Raw genomic sequence first — 8852 nt, forward strand, 5'->3', positions numbered from 1 at the left:
AAGGTCCAGTTGATTGTAAAGAAAATTATAGGCCCATTGCACTTTTATCTACTTATTCAAAATTACTCGAAAGAATTATGTATAAAAGAATTTATAAATTCTTATCAAAAAATAATCTGCTAGTTTCAGAGCAATTTGGCTTCTGGAAAAAAACATTCTACTTCTTTAAGCATATTACATATTACAGATTATATATCACGTAAATTTGATGAAGGTAAATTTTGCTGTGGGGTTTTATAGATCTTTCCAAAGCATTTGACACCATCGACCATCACATACTGCTTGAAAATTTGTATTATTATGGTATAAGAGGTGTATCTCTTAAATGGTTTAGTAGTTATTTATTTGAAAGGAAACAGTATGTGATGGTCGATGGTGTAGCATCCAATTTCTCATATATAAATACTGCTGTTCCACAAGGATCTGTGTTTTGGCAACTGTTATTTTTGTTATATATAAATGACATTTATATACATACTTTAAATATTATCAAATTTTCATTATTTGCTGACGATACTGCTGTCATTTCATCTCACAAAGATATAAATATTCTGATTTGTAATATTAATGTTGAATTTTTAATAGAGAAACTAAGTGAATGGTATATTTATAACAAACTCTTTTTCAATGCTGATAAAACACATTACATAATATTTCATTCCAAACAGAAAAAAGTTTCTTGTCAAGTTTACCCTGTGAATATTAAAAATGATATTCTTAAGAAATCTGATATTGTAGAATTTTTAGGCATCAAACTTCATGAATCACTATATTGGTCTCACCACATTTCTCATGTTTGTTCTAAAATCTCAAGGGGGGGGGGGGGTTGGTATTATCACACACTTTAGAAACACACTGTGAAAACATATTTTATTAACTATATACAACAGCATTATATTACCACATATCAATTATTGTAATATGATATGGGGCAACTCTTACAAGACACACCTATACAAAATTCATATTCTTCAAAAACGTGCTGTCCGTATAATTACTCATTCTAACTACATGACACCAAGTACTCCTCTGTTTTGTGACCTGAAATGTTTGCCAGTTTTTTATCTTGTTACAGTAAACCATTTAATATTTATGTTCATTTTTCATAAAAAAGATCTCCCATTAATACTCAATTAAAACAATTTCTTTTTATCATTCCTATGAGACCAGAAACAAATCAAAATTTCTTATTACTTTTGCACGTACCTCATTAAACCAACATGCAATAAGATTTCAGGGTGTTCATGATTGGAATTTGTTACCTTATGTTGTGAAAAATTCTTCAACTTTAACGAGATTCAAATGTTTATGTAAACAATTATTGTTTAAAGGTATGATGTGCACTGAGTAGAGGGCATTCTTTCTCCCTCTCGATCTCTATCCTCCCTCTTTCTTTCTCCCTATCTCTCCTTTTCTTTTTCTCTCCCGCTATCACTTCCTTTCTTTCTTACTCTTTGACTTTGTTAACTTCTCAATGTTCTGCATATGGGTGTGTGTTGGTATGTTGTGTGTATGAGGCATGTTTTCTTTAAATCTGTTTTACACTTTAAAAATGCATGGACCTATTAATAGGTCCATGGAAAATGTAAGATCTGTTTTGTTTTGTAAATTATTGTACAGGGCCCCATCCTCGCAAGCTATGCTTTTCTTGGGGTCTTTCCGATTTCTATTTATGAATTTTGCATGTATTTATTTTGATTGAGTTTTTAATGGAAAATAAATGAACTGAACTGAACTCCTCAGATTTTGGCCAGTCTTGATATGTTTGCACACTAACTTCTATTCACACTTTGCCTTTACTCTGTCATTTATTTCATGCAAATGCGTTATGTTAAGTTTGAAGACTGCGGACTCGTTGATTATTGTGTATATAATGATAATTATGTCTTCCTGTGATCTTGGGTTACGATGTTAATATTCTGTAGGTATATAACATGTAAATTATTATTACTGCTTACCTGATAGAATTTCAAATTGGATAGTCGACAAAAGGTTACATCCCGTCCTATCGATTTAGGACGTCATGAGAGATGCTTGTATATTTCATTTGATCTGTTAAGATGAAAACAGTAGGGAAAAAACAAACCAATAGGCGTATCAGTGTCATTGTCCAGTGATTACAAGCACACACGAATGATTAAAGTTTGGTTTAAAAGGCATGTGATTGAAATATGCATGACCTGTTAAAAAATGCTGTCTTTCTTGTCATTTTGTTGTAGTTCTCGTACAATTACTTTTCATGATAAAGCGCCTGATCTAAACTACGTGGGGGAAGTTACATATCAATGCAGAGGTTCAAGCCCTGGGGTGGTATTCTGAAAACGTTTTTCTTATCTTTTGTTCTTATCTTTTTCTTATCTTGCTTTCCATCCTATGCTGAGCGCGTAAATTTATCACTCGCTCATATAATACAAAAGTGCGCTAAAAATAAAAGAAATCTTTTTAATTTCTTCTTTTTCTTTTCCTTTGTTTGATATATTCTTCATCTTTCCTTTTTATTTTCCCTTTTCGTTTTTTTTTCTGTGTTTCATTTATTCTTCATCTTTCTTTTTTTATTTTCCCTTTTCGTTTTTTCCCCTTTCTTTTTTTTCTTTACTTGCGCTGAAGGCGATGGTAATACGCTGAGAGTACGACGATGCCACTTTCTTGCGACGATTCGAGGCAGATGTGATGCGCTGCTTCTGCGATCAAAGCGATCGTACAACGAGGCTCATACGCTAATTAGGACCTCGGTACGGTGGTGCTACGAATGAAGCGATTATGTTACGTTCATGATGGGCTCTTGAAACGATTTCAAGCAATCGGCATACTAATCGCGGCACATGACACATTTTTCAGTCGATTGCCAACCTCCAACCAACATGGATGTCCAGAATTTGGTTGGACTTATACATCTTGGCATTCTAAAAGAACATCAGTTAAAAGTTGAATGCGAGGACAAAAGAAGGAGGAGGCCAAAAAGATACAGGGTCCGATCCTGGCTGTCACCTAAGTCATAATATACAATATTTTTACAATTTCATTCAAAAGAATTTTTAATTTTTGATGTCGATGAGCCTAATAGTTAATATGAGGGATGCATCCAGAATTTCATAAAAGAGCATAAAAATCTTTGATATTCTGTTTATTTTTTTCCACAAAGTTTGTCACTCAAAAATATTTGGTAAATTCCTTTCAAATTTGCTGACAAGAAGTAGTCTACTGATGTGAGAGCACTCATAAAAAGGGAGGGGGAGGGGGGCTGTGGAGCCGTGATATGTGCAAACGCCGGGATATGTGCAAACAACGGTATATGTGCAAAATTTCGCCGGGATTTGTGCAAACAACGGAATTTGTGCAAACGCCACGCCGGAAAATGTGCAAATCTGTCAAAATGTATCAACGGCATCTGTTCAAACGTGACGACGGGATATGTGCAAATGAACAATTTTCACGGGAAAAGTGCAAACCTCCGGGATATGTGCAAATTACTGTTTTTATCCATATTAAGGATATTTCTCATGAAATGTTTCATAACATTACTGTTAAAATGAGAAACATGCCTGCATAAGGGAGAAGCTACAGCTAGTGTCATCGGCAATGAAACGCTTTTCAGAGAGGCAGTGGGGGGGGGGGGGCACCAGGCTTAGTGGACATTTGCTCTGGCGACAATTGCTCCGATGTAAATTCTAAACATTAAGCGAAACATAAAAGCTAACCTCCAAAACTAAATACACCCTAATCGTAATCATGACAATATTCTGAACCAAGAACTCTATCACAATCCTAACACTAATCCTATGCCTTCTGAGATATTAATTGTCGCAATTTTCGCAGGAGTATATGTCGTGTCACCTTAAAGGAACATTTAGTACTGTTTCGAACACTGCATGGGGCAATTATTAAAGGGGATGGGAGAGGCAAGCATGATTTCCACTGATACTCACATTGAACTTGATCTGTTGATTTCATTTCCAGATTTCATCAGAAGTTGTCGAATTTCTTTAAAATTTAATTATAAACCCAAAATGTCTTGATTACTATGCCATTTGATATTAGTTTTTTATGAATCTATGAACATTCAAACAAGACATTGTTTCCTATCTCTTTTAACACACCCAAAGTGACGCCAGCTTGTGTAATATCAGCCACATGTGTAAAAACACTGTACCCACTAACGTATATAAAAAATATTTCCCACACAATCATGTCATACTAGCGCACTTTACCAACAAGAGGCATTAATTTCGAACTATATACCCACAAATGCGATGCACTTTACTCTCTAAATGAAATATTTTTAGGTTGCAATTCATACACCTCGATTTTACAACGAATGTTCCATACGATATGAATGCAGGGGCTGCGATCCGGGGGGGGGGGGGGCAGGGGGTTCACAGTGCCCCCACTTTTTGAAGCACTAAACAGTTTTCCCTTTTAACCCAATAACGTTGCCCCTTTCATCTTAGAAGGACCTGTTTTATGTGTTAAAGTGTGCCCCTTTACCTTTTTTATAAATATAAGTGCACATTCTCGTATCAGATAAGTTTCCATTCCTTAAAACCGCTCTTTTCATGCCCTGTCATTGTCCGTTTTCCTTATTTCGCGTTCTTATCCCTTCTAAAAGTGCATATTTAAATAATAAAAATCCTTTTAAATTGTTCCTCTCGCCCCTTTAACCCTATCTTGGCCAGGGGGGCTCGGAGGCCCCCCTCCCCCCTCAACGAGTCGCGCGATATTTTCGTCGCGCAAAATTTTTTGACCGCGCTGCTCGCTGACTTTTTACTTTCAAGTCTTCCGCACCTTTTGAGACCAATTTTGCGTCACCCGGGTACGCGGTTCCGAAGTTACGCAATGTTACGTAAGTGCATCTCAGACCAAAAATTGCTCAAAAACGTGATTTCGTGTACAAAGTCAATGTAAATTGTGTTTTGAACCAAAAATCATAAATGTATGATTATTTTTAGTTTTGCACGCCTAAATGTATGTATTTTATGCTGTTTATGATCTTAGAAGAGTCCCCAACGAATTTCATTGAAAAAAAACAATGAAAAACAAAAGGTCCAAAAAACAAAGAAATACATACATAGGAAATTGATCTGATATCACGATTTTTTCATGTACACTTGCTAAGAACATCACAAAGGGTTTCTATGCCAAAAATTAGAACATTTGGAGCTTTATTTACGGAGTTAGAGGAAAAAGTATGATTTTGCATACTAATTACGCATAAATTAGCATAATTACGTAATAACGATTTGCATGAAATAAATTACTATACAATTTTGTAGATTATATCCCAGACAACATGCGTGCCAATTTTCGGTGCGATCGCGCGGTCGACGGCCGAGATCTCAAGGGGGGGGGGGGGGGGCCTGGGAGGCCCCCCTCCCCCGGCCATATGAATTCCAAAAATACCCCGACCTAGATAGGGTTAAGTTGCCCCTTTTCAGAGTGAAATTCTTCTTCTGTAGTGTGTATATTTTCACCTTTGATCAAGTGCCCCATATGATTATTCTGATAAATGTCCCTTCTCTTCTGGTTTGTTCAAATGTCCAATTTGCTAATATAAGGTATATGTATTTGCAATTAGCGTCCTTTCTTTTATGCAGGGGCATCTGAGCAGAGGGAGAGGGGGGGGGCACTTGCCCCCTTAAGAAATGGACCTCGTTCCATGGACTCAAAAAGTTTTCAATACCAAGAAAAAGAAAAGAAGAAAAGGAAAGAAAAGTGGTGAAATATGATAGTGTTCTCTATGTCAAAATCTATCACAAATGTTTGTTTTTTTCATTAAAAGTTTCAAAATTTTGCTCGCTCGCTCGCTCGCAGCTTTAAAGAAATTTTGCCCCACACGCCATGTTTGCCCCACTCAATCATTTTGCTCATTACCCTACTAGGGTACATTATGCTATTTTGTTTTTAAAAAAGTTTTTTGTTTCAAGTGCCCTTTTCTAAAAGAGGAAGTGCCCTTTTTCGCTGTGCCCTCCCCTCCCCTATCAATTTTGCTCTGCCGACTCATGCTGGTAGTCTCCTTTTCCAGACCCAATGCGACCTTACCCTACAAGATGAAGGTTATTAGTCTACTTTTTAATACTCAGTCTTGGCCATATATTCTTCCAAACAACAGGATTAACGCTATACCTGGACTAGCTAAGCGTAGTCTTTACTCAAAACCCGGTAGTTAAAAAGAGAAATAAACTTAACAATTTAAACCTCACCATCTTCTAAACCATTGCCATGTCATCAAGCATATGGATATAGAGTTATTATTTTCTCCAGACCCAGTCATTTGAAAAAAAAAATCAAGAATCTTCGAAACGTCAATCCCGTCATCTTCAATACTAAGAACCTGTAATGTAGCACATGGGTATACAGCGTAATCATACAGTGGGTGTACAGTGTAGTTTTTTAAATAAATGGATATGGAGTAAAGGCTATGCTATAGGTACCCGTGCTTTGTTATACTTATAGACTATTAGTTTGGAAGATGATGGGGTCTTACTATTTAAGTTTTTTTTTAATCACCAGGTTTGGAGTAAAGACTACACTCTATATCCATTTTTTTCCCACAGATATGAGACGGTGGGGTCGTCAAATTGAAGATCTCCTAATTTTTTTAATAACAGCGTCTGGGGTAAAGACTGCGCTCTTATATCCATGCTTTCTTACGGGGTCTTATTTTTAAAGATTATAACATAATTTTTTTTAAACGGGTCTGGAGTAAAGACTACGATATGTACCCTTGCTTTATAACGGAGTCTTAGTCTTGGGTCTTAATTCTGAAGGTTTTTTAATCAAAGGTCTGGAGAAAAGACAACGCTTTATATCCATCTTTTTCACAGGAATGAGACTGTGGGGTCTTGAAAATTTGTTTAAATAAACGGGTCTGGAGAATTGAGAATACGTTATATACACGTTATAACAGAGTCTTAGTAGTGGAAGGGGCTTAAATAGTTTTGAATTTGTTTAATCACCCGGTCTGGAGCAAAAACTACACTTTAAACCCAGTAACCACCGATAGCTCAGTTGGTAGAGCGGAGGACTGTAGATGATTGATGATTAACCTTATGTCGCTGGTTCGAATCCGGCTCGGTGGATGTGGTTTTTTTGGCGCAAATATTCACTACTGAATGACACGAGCCGTATAAGCTAAAACAACAACTTATTCGATAGGAATGAGACGGTGAGCTATTAAATTAGATTTTTTTTTTATTGATACAACAAGGTCTAGGGTAAAGACTACATTCTATATTCATTTCTACAAGGTATTAATTTGGTAAACGGTGAGGTGTTGCAGTTTTTTTTTTAATTATTTTTGAATGGCTATGCTCCTTATGTATGCTTTAGTACAGGATCTTAGTTCAGAAGGATCTTCAAATGATTAAATGACCGGGTCTGGAGCATTAAAAGACTACACTCTACATCCATGTTATTCCAAACGATAGTGGGTCTTCAATTTAAGGTTGGTGCCCCCCCCCCCCCCCCCCGCCGCCTCTCTGAAAAGCGTTTCATTGCCGATGTCATTGTAGCTTCTCCCTTATGCAGGCATGTTTCTCATTTTTAACAGTAATTTTATGACTGAAACATTTCATGAGAAATAGCCTTTCTATGGATAAATGCAGTGATTTGCACATATCCCGGAGGTTTGCACTTTTCCCGTGAAAATTGTTCATTTGCACATATCCCGTCGTCACGTTTGCACAGATGCCGTTGATAAATTTTGACATATTTGCACATTTCCCGGCGTGGCGTTTGCACAAATTCCGTTGTTTGTACAAATCCCGGCGAAATTTTGCACATATACCGTTGTTTGCACATATCCCGGCGTTTGCACATATCACGGCTCCACAGGGGCACAATGCCAGAATCTCCCTAAAGATTGCCTTTCCCAATCAATACATTAGTGATCGAATCATTAACAAAATTTGATGTTGTCTACTGTCACTGTGGTTAGAATTCAATTTATTTTCAAAACATAATCAATTTATTTATTTCTGCAGAGGTAACCCATTTCGTCATCAAGACATGTGAGCGTCTTTTTTCTCTTTCCAGCTGGCTCAGCAGTAAGATTTTCATCCTCCTCCTGTACCCCCTCCTCTTCCTCCTCTACCTCCCCCTCCTCTACCACCATCATAACCCCTTGATCTTCTTCTTCGACCGCCGGCCTAAGAGGGGTAGCTTGGGCAGCTTTCCCTTTTTCTGGGAGGTATGTTTGAAAACGCCGTGGTATCGCCTCGTAATCTGTTGCAAATATGATAACCCGCCACCATCGGCACGGCGTTTTATAGCAACGCGGATGGTTGTTGCGCAATCGCTGCCCAGTCATCAGCGGCGCAGCAAAAGCGCAACGCAAACGCCTATAGCGGGCTGAGAACGTGTGCCACATGCCACCCAAAGAAGGAAGCGTCGTGGTGGAAGATGTGTGAAGCGTGTCGAGCGCAAGGCAGTCGCCTTGTAAACGGAAGCAGCGTAGCAGAATTGTCTTGGGAACGGGCCTGAAAACCACGGGCGATCGGTGCCGCTTTTAATGCGCTTATACTACGCTTTATGCGTTGGGGCTCCGTTACAGCTACGAATATGTCGTTTGTAATACGCTCATGACTAGATTGTGATGCGCTTTAGCACCTCCGCGATCTCGCTACGTAAGTTTTGTTGTGGCGACCATAAAGATGGTGGCGATCCTTGCCGCTTCAGAAAAGATCAAGGTTAGACGGAGAAGATTGAAAAGATCAAGGCACGATCAAGCTACGTTATACCACGCTTTGTCGATTTTTGACGATCGCAGTGGAATCGCCATCTAGTGAGATGGGGATTCCACGAACCATTATTAAATGTCGTGGGTTCGAGTCCACCGTAGACGAATGGCTGAAGCC

General features: G+C 38.0%; 1 non-coding gene across 1 annotated transcript; it reads left to right on the forward strand.

The window, feature by feature from the left end:
* Positions 1-6990: 6990 nt before the first annotated feature.
* Positions 6991-7076, forward strand: TRNAY-GUA (transfer RNA tyrosine (anticodon GUA)). Its single transcript is given in 2 exon segments — positions 6991-7027; positions 7041-7076. It is a non-coding gene; the product is annotated as a tRNA-Tyr (tRNA).
* The last annotated feature ends 1776 nt before the right edge of the window (positions 7077-8852 follow it).

Source organism: Lytechinus pictus, chromosome 1 (genome assembly GCF_037042905.1).
Source record: "Lytechinus pictus isolate F3 Inbred chromosome 1, Lp3.0, whole genome shotgun sequence".
Taxonomy (NCBI): Eukaryota; Metazoa; Echinodermata; class Echinoidea; order Temnopleuroida; family Toxopneustidae; genus Lytechinus; species Lytechinus pictus.